The sequence below is a fragment of the Pseudochaenichthys georgianus genome, chromosome 7, assembly GCF_902827115.2.
Source record: "Pseudochaenichthys georgianus chromosome 7, fPseGeo1.2, whole genome shotgun sequence".
Lineage (NCBI taxonomy): Eukaryota > Metazoa > Chordata > Actinopteri > Perciformes > Channichthyidae > Pseudochaenichthys > Pseudochaenichthys georgianus.
Window position 1 is genome coordinate 21,831,123 of NC_047509.1, and position 14,249 is coordinate 21,845,371.

At 41.8% G+C, this 14,249-nt stretch overlaps 1 protein-coding gene across 3 annotated transcripts in view; it reads left to right on the forward strand.

Annotated features, from left to right (window-relative positions):
- The window catches only part of slc16a4 (solute carrier family 16 member 4), a 43,531-nt gene that overhangs the window by 796 nt on the left and 28,486 nt on the right, over positions 1–14,249 (forward strand). For 2 of the 3 annotated variants that reach the window (XM_034086280.2, XM_034086281.2), the window contains exon 3: positions 3,622–3,758. The exons of the other annotated variant lie outside the window; for it this stretch is intronic. The gene's annotated coding sequence lies outside the window, so the exon portion shown is untranslated. The remainder of the gene's footprint in view (positions 1–3,621; positions 3,759–14,249) is intronic. 3 annotated transcript variants of the gene reach the window in all.

Consider the following 14,249-nt stretch of genomic DNA (forward strand, 5'->3'; position numbering starts at 1 on the left):
ACATTCCTCATAACTCAATGCAGAAGCTAGGATGGCCTCGTAGTTGAAGACAACAGGGGCTGAGTGTGGGTTTATCTTGAGGGATAAAACACTCTACCAAACATCAATAAATCAAATAAATTCCTTGAGATTTAGTAACAACATCTCAACAAAGTCATGAGTAAATACACTTGCATTAGAGAAATTCAGCTGAGAAAGGACTTTTGAGTAAGACAATTGTGTTTGAAAAATGCAGGTAACAAATAGGAAATTGTGTGCTATATAATGGGTCTATTACAGTCAACAGACTTGAAGTATTATTAGATGACACCTTACACAATTTCCTACTGAATATCTTTGCACATTTGGAGAGAATAAGGATCAATATTTTACAGCATTTTTGTACTATTTGCCTAACAATCAGATAAAATCCTATTTGAGGCTCAGCTCTGTCAATCTTACTATTGGCTGGTTTGCTTAAGGTTATGCTGGCCAAGGCATGTCTGTCTTAATTATTGTTAAATAATTCCGTTAGTTGTTCATCCGGTTTAAACGTGACAAACATACATTCAAACAACTCCTGCAGGTTTGCAGTTTTTTTAAGGCAATCTTACTATTGGCTGGTTCGCTTAAGGTTATTCTGGGCATGTCTGTCTTGATTATTGTTAAAGAATTACGTTAGTTGTTCATCCGGTTTAAACGTAACAAACATTTATTCAAACAGCTCCTGTTGGTTTGCAGTTGGCATGCCGTAAAGTAAAGTATTAACAGAAATCTTTACAGGACTTGAGATGCAAACTGTTTAACATCTTAAACCTGTTAAATGTTATGTTATGTCCTGCAGATGTGGATACATCTGCAGGACATAACATAACCCCTGAAGCGGGGGCTGAGAGCAAATAATATCTTCTAAGGCTCTGGGTAAAAAAGGTACCCGGCCGGAGCCTGAGGAGCTATTACAACTTGGATCCACTCATTTGTTGATCCTGCAATGATCCACGTTAAAAAAAGAAGAATCCAAAAGACCCCTCTCTCACAAAAGTACTTTTACCACCTTTGTGAAGCCATTATAATGTAGACTATGTTATTATCAGTATTGATCGTAAACATCACAACAATGGGTAGGTTAGGTTGATTGCAATTCAGTACAAACATTTGCGGTCCCTGGGCCCAGGAGTTCAACACTTTTAATCCGTATCAAATCAGATTTGGATTTTGGGTAGTTAAAAACCAAAAAACAGGATTAGGATCACTTTGATATCCGATCAGATCAGGAAATCCAATCCGAGCTTTAATCTGGATCAAATCTTCAAAATGGGTAGTTCAAACCGACAACACAGGATTGGGATCAGTTTGTTCCCAAAAAACTGGATTATCCTGATCCTACCAGAGGGGTGGATTTCCAGTGGATTTCCAGAGCAAAATGTACTGTACAATTTATTTTAAAATATGTTTCAATTAAAATAAGATGGCAACGTTTGTTAACTGAAATAATACACAATGTTTAGCCTTCATGGGAAATACATTTTATTTTTCCATTTTTGCTCATGTTTGTGGTGGCCTATTTTGTTTTCAACCAAATGTTGATGACATAAATGTTTATGCTCATAAAAGTATCACAACAAAGATTGTTAATCACAAATGTAATTTAGATTAAAGAAAAAATGTTGTTGTAGCGCATCTGTGAGGGAGTGTTGGTCGTGGGAAAAGGTGTCATCACCCATGGTAGGAGTGGGTAGGCACTGTCGGCTAATATATCTCCATCCGGCCTGTTGGTTTGAAATTCAGTGAACAACCGGCTCTCTCTGAAGATTTGTGCATCATGGACTGACCCAGGCCATCTCACAACACAGTTGGTGATGGCAAGGTCAGCATCTCTCAGAAGTTGCACATTGATGCTGTGACTCCCTTTCCTGTTGACATATTCCCACTCCCTCTGACGAGGTGCTTGAATATGTACATGGGTGCAGTCGATCACCCCAATGGTGTTGGGCATGTCTCCCAGAAGAAAAAATTGCTGCTTCACTTTGGAAATCTGGCCATCATTGGGAAAAGTCACAAAATGATCCAGCAGGTGAGCCAGTGCATCAGACACAGCTGTCACCACTTCACCCACTGTTGTCCTGTGGACTCCCATGCTGTCAGCTATGACCTGATAGAATGTTCCGCATGCGTAAAAGCGCAGGGCAATGAGGACCTGTTCCTCTACAGTCAGAGCATGACTCCGCAAGGTTCTGCACTGCAGTTGTGGCCTGACCAGATCAGCAATGTAGTTGATGTCATCAAGTCCAAATCGAAAACAATTGTACAGTTCTTCTGTTGTGTACTGTTGGAGAGGTTTGGGGTGCTCGGTGTGGACCCTTTGGCGGTAACCTCTCCTTCCAGCATGGAAGATGTGAACAATCCCTGCCATGACTGTGTGCTGACTGTTCTTTCAGTCAGTAGGCCTATCAGTCTCTGAATAATAAGTAATTGCAAATACACACCTGGAATGCATGTCCAGATTGGTTAGGGCCTGTGTTTAATTATGTAATTAATAGCAAGGCCAGTGCTAGTGGATCACCGGAGCTGTTAGATTAACATTAACATGCTTATTGTAGTTGTAAGTGCACTGCCTTGCGGCCTGTAGCACCATCCTTGATGGAGCATATGTGTGGGCTGGACCTGTATTTTACAGGAAAGGAGTGAGCAGAGTTGTCGATTCTTGTTCTGTTTTCTGTGACTATCTTCCTCACCCTCTCAGACTTTTAGTTGCGCCACTACTAAAGTGACGCGTTACAATGGAAACCAAACAATGGTGTAGCTGTATTAAAGTCAGAGTGGAAACAGTCCTGAGTAAATCTGATTTTGTCAGAAATCGGGAGAAATGCGGGATCTATGACCCCGGGAGGAAACCGGGAGAGGGCTATGAAATCGGGAGTCTCCCGCGAAAATCGGGAGGGTTGGCAAGTACGAGACACTGCTGAGCCGTGAAACGGAGAGGGCAGAGATTCAGATCCGTCTGGCCGAAGAACAAATACAGCTGTGCCGGCTTCAGCAAGCTGAAACCTCACTAAGGATTCAGCTCCTCAAAGCACGCCTGGATAATCCAGCTGCCTTTGAATGAATGTTTTTTTGTTGTTACCCTAGTGGGAGTATTTTTTTAAATTACAATTCCATTATGATTTGATGTCCTTTATGTATTTAAAAATATAATTAAACATTATAGATGTCTCTGCAATGTGGTCTCTTGTCTTCCTTGTATTATTATTCATATCCACTAGATGGCTATCGGTAGGATTAAAGCACTGATATTCAGGATCTAGTAATCTTGAAAAGTCGTAATCAGGGTGATCCTATCCTGAATTGCTTTGAACTACAGGGACCAAATCTGGCCGATTTGTCTGATCCTGGATCACAAAAAATGGGATTTCAAAATCTGATCGGATCTGATTGAGATTAAAAGTTTTGAACTCCTGGGCCCAAGATTAATTTTGATCCTGTAAAATATTTCAACATCTATATTATACAATGGATAGGTACTAATTGTTAGGATAGTCCTAGTTATTGTGTCTCTGATTTCAGGTTTCAGGAAGATGAGCGTGCACCCGCATAAATTCTAATTCATGTTTTTGTGTCATTTTACTTCACTTCTTGTTTCAGGTGTAAAGCTAATCTTGATGCAGCCATAGTAACAAGTGCCCTTTCGACCAACCAGAATGACACTCGGAGAATAGGCTTCTTGAGGTTTTTCTTCAGCTCCAGAGCCTTCAGGCATCCCACCAAATCAGCATTCAAAGGTAACTGCACAAGCCCGTTTAAAGAGAAAAAGTTCTTATCAGAAATCAGGTTTTTTTTGGTAAATATTCTTCAAATGGCGCAGGATGCTTTGTGACGTTAGGAGTCAATTAGACACACTGAACTTTGTATATAGTCGTAAGTCTGAAATGGATTTTGGATAATAGCAGACTTTGAACTCTGTATGATGTGTCCCCTCCAGCATCCAGACTTGCTGGTGATTAAAAATTAAATCAATTTGTTTCCAGTGTAAAAGACAGGGGGAAAATCAACAAGCTGTGCAAAAATGCAGTCTAAAGTTCAGCTAAAGCATGAGTAAGTCAAAAGCAAGTTATCCTCCAAAGGTGCACAATGGTTGTGGTTGAATATAATTTAACAATATATCCGTAAAGAAAAGCTTTGTTTTTCTTTTGATCTAATATAAATGCTCTCAATCTACGCTGCTGTTTTTGGCACAAATTGGCCACTCCTAGTTGTCTCAAAAACACCTAAACCAGGCCGCCAATAGGGGCACTTATTAGTCCCGTCAACGGCTATCATGATGCCTGATAAGACAAGGATATTTTGTGTGATCCTATAATTCTTCACGTGATCTTAAGTTGTGATATTGTTTTGCTGTGCAAGGTAATTATAGTAAGATGAACTTTAGAAGATCACCACTTGAGTTTTTGTGATAACTGAAGACATAGTCAATATCTGAACTTAAAGGTCCCATGTTATGCTTTTCTGGTTATTACCCGTCCCCTTGTGTGTTATGAAGGTTTTTATGCATGTAAACGGTCTGCAGAGTCAAAAACCCTCAACATACACCCATGGCCGTATCCACCATTGAGGTCACCGAGGTCCGGACCTCGGTAATTTTTTTCGAGCTGTGTCTATAACAAAACTTGTGAAATAATTGCACTAAACGGGGTTCTTTGTAGTACTTCCATTTACTGATGATGGGGGCGCTGCATAACTACGTAGCCTCGATTAAAGCAAACAGAAGAAGACGACATGTATCAACAAACCACCGCAGCTCGGACTTGTGTCGGAGCAGTGGAGGAGTGATGAGGTATCTAGAGATCTGAGTCCAGTGAGCTGCTTGTGTTTCTGTTCATCAGGACATCATATGACCAGCAGATCCTGTGTGAACGCTCTACGTTAGTCAGTGGACGTATGACAACATGCACACTAACTTATATTGCAGCTATAGGCTACTTTGGTTTAAATTGCGTGAATAAACTAGCTAGAGATTACATTCATCCAATGTCAGAAGGATTACCTTTTAACACACATTGTAATGCTTTTCTTTCATTTCAATTTGAGTAAAACTTTGAAGATATAACATTGTATTGTTTTCTTTTTACACTGACTCAGATGAAATGAAAAGACTACGTCAGTCGAAGCTCAGCTTTGGTAAGGAAGAGACAGGACAGGCAGAGAGAAAGAGAAAGTGATGGAAGTCAGGGAGGAACTGCAGGTACACAACATAATGTAGGTTTAATAAGCCCATCTATTTATCCATCTATCTATCTATCTATCTATCTATCTATCTATCTATCTATCTATCTATCTATGTATCTATAACAATAGTCTTCATTTACAATAGGCACAATTGTAAAACAACATACATCTATTGCAGTTATGATGTCATAATAACATACAATTGTATAAAACACCATTTGCTTACATCTTTGTTCTCTTTTGAGAATCAAACAAAATAGATTTAAATAAAAGAAAGAATGCAAACAAACCAGTGAAATGAACTAAATGGCTGAATTGCTTTTAATTCACTGGCAGGAGCGACAAGTGAGGAGGAGCAAACAGTGAACAACGAGGGAGAGATTGAACAAAGAGAAAGAGGAGAGGACAGAGAGAGTAATGAACAGGAAGAAGACAGAGACTAAAGAAGATGGAAGAGAGGCTGCAGGTTATGGAAAGGAGAGAGATGTGGAAAATGAATGTTGACAATATTTTGTGATCATTTTAGCCTCTTCTGCATGTCCAGATCATTAATAGTAACAATCAACTGATTCTTATGCATCACACTTTCAAAAATAATGTATGCTGCAGCCCACTGACATGGTTTGAAATCAATATATTATCCAATGTGTGACCCCCCACAGGACTTAAAAAGCACCTAACTAGATCATGAAAATCACAAAAATCTCTGGGGGGGTATACCCCCGAACCCCCCTAGCATGTTTGGACCTCGGTATTTAGGAAATCCTGGATACGGCCCTGCGTACACCCTGTAGGGAGTAAAACTCTAACACAGACCTCCCCAAAACGTCTCGTTGGAGATTTCTCATTTACTTCCAAGTTCCTGGGTATCGCTACGTAGTGATACCCAGTAGCCACGCCCAGAGCTATGGCCACACCCTCTGCCAGCCTTTCACGAAACAAAGCTTCCCAAACCTTTCAGCGATTCATGCCGGATATGTACAGTGTCGGGCACTGCAGAACGATGCTGTTCCTACTTTGTTTGGACCAGCGGGAGATTCGGGTACACAACCTGTAAGTATTCATTGTTGTTTGTGTATTTATGATGTTTAAAACAAACAAGGTATCTACCACGACGGTTTAAATGGGTAAACGTTTTTCGGGCTACTACGTTGGGATCGCGGAGAAATGCTCTCCGCAGACCCATTCTCACAGCGTTATAAACCTTTTTCTTACTCAATATCAAGCCACACTTATTGTTTTTACTTCGGCTGTGAGTGTTTGTGTGTGCTCAGGATTCCACTGGGTCCGTCTGCGTCGCGTTACGGCAATAGTATGAAGCTGCAGTGTCGGAGACAGCAGTTACAGAACCGCAGTTACAGAACCGCACACACAGGTCCCGCGTCACGACCGCACAGACGGGTCCCGCGCCACGTGACGGAGCACGTGACGGTGACGGAGCACGTGGCGGTCAACGCACGTTCACATGAATGTTTATATATATATTCTGTAAAAATATAGTCTTTTATATGTATATTAAACAACACTGTTAATTTAGTTTTGGGTATGTTTATAATTCTCGTTTCATTATTATTCAAAAGAAAACAACACTGTTAAACACTGTTCCTTCTACAGTATCATAATTCTCGTTTCATTATTATTCAAAAGAAAACAACACTGTTAAACACTGTTCCTTCTACAGTATCATAATTCTCGTTTCATTATTATTATTAATAAATCAAAGGTGTCTTCGAAGAGGTGCTAGATTACTGAAAAACAACTGTTAGTGTGTTCATGCACCAGCCTGCAAAAGATAAACAAGCAGTTTGACCGAGAGGCATTTCAGTTCAGAATACATTTTTATTTATTTTTATTGCGGGGTCTGCTGTTTCTTCACTGGGGGTGAGGCGGGGTCTGCTGTTCCCTCTCGAGGGAGATAACCTGTCGTGGCACTTGAAGGGTTCCCTCCAGCAAGCTTCTGGCCTCCAGAGTCCAGAAGGCAAACCTTTGGCCATGCCTTTGAAACAATAATAACAAGACGTCATCTAAAGTATTGCATAGGCTAAGGCATTGGTGCACAATTGATATGCATTAATAATCTCAACAATAACTGACTAAAACACCTCATGCAATATTACAAAACATGTCAAAATGATGACACTGTCTGATAAACGGTAAACAAGCAGTCAGCACAGTAAAGATTATTTACAATGAATTCAAATTGTAATACAATGACTATTAAAGAAGCATTTACACTGAAGACAGAACTTAGGCTACTGCTGATTTAATGTAGTGGACATATTGACATGCTTTTGTCATCCGTTGAAGTTTAATTAATTAGCTGACTATAATTAATCATTAGGGTTGGGAAGTTTACTTTTGTTAAATGTAGTAGGTTACAGAGTAATTACCCTGTTAAATTGTAATAAGTAATGTAACTTGACTATGTAACTATTTGTATTGAAATTATAATGTTAATTAGGTTATTTTATGTTTTTTGTGAGTCACTTTGGATAAAAGCCTCTGTCAAATAACATAACCATAACATACAGTTTCATTAAACAAATAAACAAAATGGTTAACAGTTGGTTTTGCAGCGAGTCATCATAGGCTAACAGATTACATTTAGCACTTGTTGCTTGTATGGCTGTTCAATACAACAGAATAGTTATGAACTTTAAAAAAAACATGATTCACATTACTCACACTCTTACTGTAATTAGTGATTCAATTACTCAACTATGACACCTAGTTGGGCTTGCCAAAATCACGCTAGTTTCATTAAACAAATGTTCAAATATGCTAACGAAGCTAATGCTTTTGGTAATGCTTTTGTCGAAAGCTATAGCTAACGAATAGTTGTTTTTAGAGACTTTAATACGGTTAGAAGCTATCATAAGCAAACAGGTGATTGTTTGTATTGCCTTAACACTATCATAAGCCGCGTTCACACTGCGGTACTTTTCCCACAAAGGTTCATGCGAACTTAGTTCATGCGAACTCTTTAGTTCGCATGAACTAAGTACAGATCGCGTTCACACCAGAAAAAGTCCCTGGGGGAGGATTAGGCAAATGAAGCCGCTGACGTCACTTCTTCTTCTTCTGCTTTGGGTTTACTGGCAGGCCGCAAACCACTTCACGGCGTATACTGCCGCCCAAAGTCCCCGGCCGGAAGTCCCCGGAGTTGGGGACTGGCTTCAGTAGAAGCTGCTGGGAGTCCCAGCAGCTTCTACTGAAGCCTTCCGAGTAAATCGCCAGAACGCCGACACCTCCTCATCTCCACCGCTCCCATGTTTTATTTTGTGTTGCCATAAGTTAGTCTCTCTGCGTTTCTGCGCTGGGCTAATGCTAATAATGCTAATGCAAGGATAATAAAATGGCGGCTTCACAAAACTTTTTGGGAGTTTTACGGGGCGTGGTTTGCAATTCGCCCAGCCAATCAGGAATATAGCTCTTTTCTCAAAAAAGAGCCGCTCGAAAGTCCCTGCTCTCGAGCAGGGACTTTCGAGGGGGTAAAAAGGTTCGCATGAACTACTTTTAGTACCGGCTCTTTTTGGTGTGAACGCGATCATGAACTAAGTTCGCATGAACCTTTGTGGGAAAAGTACCGCAGTGTGAACGCGGCTATATTTAATGTTAGCTAATCACACTTCATTTCAAGACACCGGAATTGTTATTATTGTTAAATAAATAAAACTGTAAAAGCACTTCACATTACTCACATAATCTGCGTTGACGTTCACATTCATGTGAATGTGCTCCGTCACGTGCCGCCGTGACGCGGGACCTGTGTGTGCGGTTCTACAAGTGCGGTCCTGTAACTGCTGTCTCCGACGCTGCAGCTTCATGCTACTCCGTTACGGCCGCATTACGGCCACGCCGCGGCGTCCGCAAGGATCGCGGCCACTCTAGTCAATGGGTGCTATTCCACCAGACGCGCGACATTATGGCTCAGAAGCGTCCCAGAAGCGTCTCGGCGCTGGGCTCCAATCAAAATAGGATTGAAATCTATTTTTCAACGCAAGGCGTTGCAGAGGCGCCGGACAGGAAGTGGACCGGTCAGAGCATCCGTCCCATCCCCCAAATAAACTAATTTTGCAGACCCTATCCCTCCGTAGTCTTTCAAGTAGGAGGAGAAATGCAGCTAGCGTTCTCCTCCGGTTTACAGACACTGTGTAAATTATATATATAGAATAATTATGATGATAAATGCATTTTTTTACCACTAAAATACAGCTACACATCTTTGATTCATGTCGTTTATAACTGGGTTATTACAATTATTATTAACTTTGTCTGTACAAAGTAGCCTGTCCAGGAAATATGCCCAAATCAACAAAAACTGCGAGCCGGCAGGCAAGACAAGTGTTTGCACTACACTCGTCGTCACTCTACACTCGTTGATCAGAGCGAGCGGAGCGCATTTTCGTGAGCGGAGCGCATTTTCGCGAGCTGAGCACATTTTCTCATCCGCCTCACGGAGCGTGGAAAGTGAGGGGCAGGGCTGCCTCTCTTCCGCCGGCGTGGATAGGAGGTTTACCTGTGCACCTGTGCTGTTGTGGGGAGGTTTTTCCCGGGAAGTCGCGGAGAGACGGAGCGGCTGCACGTTGTTGTTTGGGCCCCCTTTTTCCACCTGCCCAGTTGTGCTGTGGTGGGGACCTGCTTCCACTTGTCGTGTGCTGCTGTCCTGGCGAGATTTTACCCCGGGGGGCGTAACGGAGAGACCGGAGCGGCTTCGCGTTCGGGCTGCGGCCTGCTTTACACCTGCTGTAGCGGAGGCCTGTATCCACCTGCTCCACCTGTCGTGCTCTACGGTGCCGAGGACGTTTTACCACGGGGATATCGCTGAGAGACCGGAGCGCCTCTACGCCTCGAGCTGGTCCTGCTTCGCCTATCCTGCTGTACTGAGGAGGTTCTGCACCGGGGATATCGCGAGGAGAACGGAGCGCCTCCACATTTCGGGCCTGCTTGCACGCCTATCCGGATGCTCTGCTGGTCTGGGAAAATGGCCCATATCGGGATTCTGCTGTGCCTGTTAACTGTTTTGGACTATGAGAAGATCTCTAGTCATTTTGAGAAGACTACTGGATTCAGGTCTGTTCTGCCACCTGCAGTGGGCATCCCCGGCAAAGGTTCGGATGTGTTGCTCAAACAATTACCGGTTGCCTTGTCACAGTCAATCTGCTCGACAAAATATGTTTGTCTTTTTTATTTTCCTGCGATGATGGTTCTTCAGGACTGCTTCTTAAGCTCTAATCACACTCTCGCAGACTTTTCCGGTGTTTCTAAATTAGATGACAATGTATGTGTGTCATTTAAGAGGAAAAGATGCCTGTTTTTTTTGTTGTTATTACTGTCAGGAAATGTACAACCTAACCCTGGTCCGCCCAGTAGTAGTAGTCAGATCGCTACTCCTGCTGATTTTAAAGCTAGGTCTGGGTTGGGTTTCATCCACTTGAATGTGCGCAGTCTGTTAGGTAAACTAGATTTTGTCCGTATCTGGGCAAAATCGACTGACGCTGACGTCATTGTCTTATCTGAAACATGGCTAAATAAGTCTATTTTGGCCTCTGACATTGCCTTAAATGGTTTTAATGTGTATCGTACCGACCGGCCTAATAAAGGTGGTGGCGTTGCAATTTATGTTAAGAATAAGTTCAGTGTAACCACATTAGTTTCCAAATCGATCAGTAAGCAATTTGAATTGTTAGCCTTAAATATAGAAGTGGCAAAGGGTCAACAGGTCATGGTGGTGGGCGGCTACAGACCCCCCTCAGCTGTCAAAGACTCCTTGTCTTCACTAGCAAATCTTTTATCACAACTAGACTACAAGGAAATAGTGCTACTTGGAGAATTTAACTGGGACTGGTTAACTGCAGTGTCAGAGGATTTTAAAAACCTTTGTATCTCATTGAATGTTACTCAGATTGTGGACAGTCCTACTCGCCCAAATATTAAGTCCCCTAATAAATCCTCCCTAATTGATCTCATTTTAACTAATGTTCCCCATAAATATTCTTCTGTGGGAGTATTTGCAAATGATCTGAGCGATCACTGTGTTGTAGCCACAATTAGGGACACTAAGGTCCAAAAGGTTAAACCTCGCATTATCATCAAGAGAGACATAAAACATTTTGTGGAGCAGGGTTTTGTGCATGATCTGTTTGATTTGATTGGGGTAAAATCGATCTGTGTGCTGATGTAGAAACCGCATGGTCTTATTTTTATCTTGGTTTTATGGAGTTCATTGATAGACATGCACCCCTGCGTAAATTTAGAGTAAAGGGACGAGACAATCCTTGGTTTTCTGCTGAGCTGTCCAGTCTCCTTCATGAGAGAAACAAGGCCTGGGCAAAGGCTAGGAAATCAGGCTCAGAGATAGAATGGCTGCGTTTTAGGCAGCTAAGGAATAGCTTCACTTCAAATGTCAAAAGTGCAAAGTCGAAGTACTATTTGTCAGTTACCACAGAAAACCTAAATAATCCTAGGAAATTTTGGAAAGCAATAAAATCGATATCAACCGGTGAGATCCGTAATGAGCTACCTCCGTGCATTACCACAGCTTCTGGCTCTATATCGGACAGGGCCACTATGCTAAATTGCTTTAATGAGCATTTTGTGTCCTGTGGTTCTCTATTTGATTCTGTGACTAACTCTGCTTCTGTAAACACCACAGTCTGTGACTCTGAACAACTTGGTCTGGAAAACCCTTTCAGTTTTACTCCTTTTACTGTCAATGTTGTTCATGAAGCCTTATCTAAGCTAGATCCTAGGAAACCGGCTGGCCCGGACAACTTAGAACCTTTCTTTTTAAAGATAGCTGCAGATTGTATTGCTCCACCTCTTACTTCTCTTTTTAACCTCTCCCTCAGCACAAATACAATTCCAAAAGTATGGAAGTCTGCTTATGTCTTGCCTTTACTGAAAGGAGGGGAGGCAACTATTTTAAATAACTATAGGCCAATCTCTAAATTGTCAGTTCTGGCTAAGGTTCTTGAACGCCTAGTGAGTGAACAGGTAAAGGAGTTTTTATGTACAAATGACATCCGGTCTAAACATCAGTCAGGCTTCAGAAAGCAGCACAGCACCATCACTGCCTCAATGAAAGTGGTGAATGACATTACTAGTATTTTAGATAATAAGCAGAGTTGTGCAGCTCTGTTTATTGACCTTTCCAAAGCATTTGACACCGTCGATCATCTCATCTTAAAGCAGAGGCTACTCAGTATTGGCCTATCCAGCCTTGCAGTGGGGTGGTTTATGAACTACCACTCTGAAAGGTCGCAATGTGTTCATTTTGATGGACTGTCTTCTGAGTGGTTAAACATTTCTAATGGTGTACCACAAGGTTCTGTTTTAGGACCACTTTTATTCTCCATATATATTAACAGTTTAGGTGATAATGTGGATGAAGCTACTTTACATTTTTATGCGGATGATACTGTGATGTATTGTGCAGGTCCCACCATTAAGGAGGCTGGTGTTAAATTACAGGCTGTTTTTAACATAATTTAGACTCAGTTCTCTGAATTAAAGCTTCTTTTAAATGTGGATAAAACCAAGGTAATGCTCTTTTCAAAAGCAAAAAAGACACCAGAGCCTGTTTTAGATATTGTAACTACGCAAGGAACAAAACTTGAAGTTGTTGCCTGTTACAAATACCTTGGTATCTGGCTTGATGATTGTCTCTCTTTTAAACTTCATGTCAATAACCTGCTAAAAAAACTGAGGGTTAGGCTAGGGTTCTTTTTCAGAAACAAGTCCTGTTTCTCGCTTGAGGCCAGGAAAAGGCTAGTCACTGTGACCTTTTTACCTGTGCTGGACTATGGGGATCTGGTCTATATGAATGCACCTGCCAATTGCCTGGTCAAGTTAGATGCTGCGTATCACAGTGCACTGAGATTTGTGACAAACTGTAAAGCATTAACCCATCACTGTACCCTGTATGCAAGGGCTGGTTTGCTTTCACTAACTGTACGGAGGCTCAGTCACTAGTACATTTTTATATACAAAGCCATGCTAGGGAAACTTCCATCTTATATCTGCTCCCTGATCTCACGGAGAATTGTAAGTGGCTACTGCCTGAGATCGAATGCTGTGGTTTTATTAAATGTGCCAACTGCTAGGATTGTCTTAGGGAAGACAGCTTTTAGATGGGCAGCTCCTCTGTCTTGGAATAGTCTGCAAATGAAATGGAAACTGAACAATCTGGTGCCACTAAATGTTTTTAAAGCTCGGTTGGATGCTAATCAATCAGAAGCTATTGGTACCTGTTTATGTGGATAATTATGTAAATGATGCTGTATGATGTCCTTTTGTTGTTCTGTTTATGCTTTTATGTTTCATGTGGAACTACTTGAACAGGTCTCCCTTGGAAAAGAGATCAATGATCTCAATGGGATTTTATCTGTATAAATAAAGGTCTGAAATGAAATGAAAGAACACTGGTGCTTTGGGAACACTCAACTGATTTAATTCCCATTTAAAATCAGGAGACTAAATACAAACTGTGTGTGTGTGTGTGTGTGTGTGTGTGTGTGTGTGTGTGTGTGTGTGTGTGTGTGTGTGTGTGTGTGTGTGTGTGTGTGTGTGTGTGTGTGTGTGTGTGTGTGTGTGTGTGTGTGTGTGTGTGTGTGTGTGTGTGTGTGTGTGTGTGTGTGTGTGTGTGTGTGTGTGTGTGTGTGTGTGTGTGTGTGTCATACTTGCCAACCCTCCCGATTTTCGCGGGACACTCCCGATGTCATAGCCCTCTCCCGGTTTCCTCCCGGGGTCATATTTCTCCCGATTTCTGACAAATATAGATTTACTCACTGTTTCCACTCGGACTTTAATACACCATTGTTTGGTTTACATGGTAACGTGTCTCTTTAGTAGCGGCGCAACTCAAAGTCTGAGAGGATGAGGAAAATAGTCACAGAAAACTGAACAAGAATCGACAACTCGACCCTCTGCTCGCTCCTTTCCTGTAAAATACAGGTCCAGCCCACACATATGTTCCATGGTGCTACAGGCATTGCACTTACAACTACAATAAGCGTGTACATATTAATCTACAGCTCCAGCGATCC